Below are 820 nucleotides of genomic sequence, written 5' to 3'. Positions count from 1 at the left end.
GGCATCTTCTTTTCATGACCATTTCCACCGACGTCCTTCGTTTTTGGTGGATTCACACCACTCAATCGCTCAGAGTAAATTTGCTCACCGGTCAAAGACTCAGGTGGATACTCTCTCATAGCGTCTTTACCTTTTAAGAAGTCTTTTTTATTCCGCCTAAGAGGATGACCATGGGGAAGAAATCTCCGGTGACAATCAAACCAACATGTCTTCCTTCCATTAGGTAGATAAAAAGACTTTGTATCGTCCATGCAAACTGGACAAGACAACTTACCATGTGTTGTCCATCCAGATAACATGCCATATGCCGGGAAATCGCTGATCGTCCACATCAGCGCTGCTTTTAGATTAAAATTTTGACTCAAGGACACATCGTACGCATCAGCGCTGCTTTTAGATTAAAATTTTGACTCAAGATTGTAAGAAACAAATACGTCGGATCTACATAACTCGTTCCTATGCCCATATTAATTTCTTCCCCATGTTTATACCAAACATAATAATCTGGCATAAACCCATAGCAAAAAATATGATTCCAAATTATACCCCCTGGAAGACGCCTACCGTTTTTGCACTTATCACAAGGGCAGTGAAACTTACCACCATTATTTTGTGCTAAACGCTGACTATTTGCAAAAGCCATGAACTCCTCTACCCCGGTGCTGAACTCTTCCGTGAAATTTCCCGTCACTTCATCAAGCCTCTTATACATCCACTCCCGAAAATGACTATAATTAGAACTTCCCGCCATTATTAAAGATCTCTCACTCTTGTTTTTTTTTTCTCTTTTGATTTTTTTTCTCACTCTTGTTTTTTTTTT

Source organism: Camelina sativa, chromosome 4 (genome assembly GCF_000633955.1).
Source record: "Camelina sativa cultivar DH55 chromosome 4, Cs, whole genome shotgun sequence".
NCBI lineage: Eukaryota > Viridiplantae > Streptophyta > Magnoliopsida > Brassicales > Brassicaceae > Camelina > Camelina sativa.
This window is presented reverse-complemented; position numbering follows the sequence as displayed.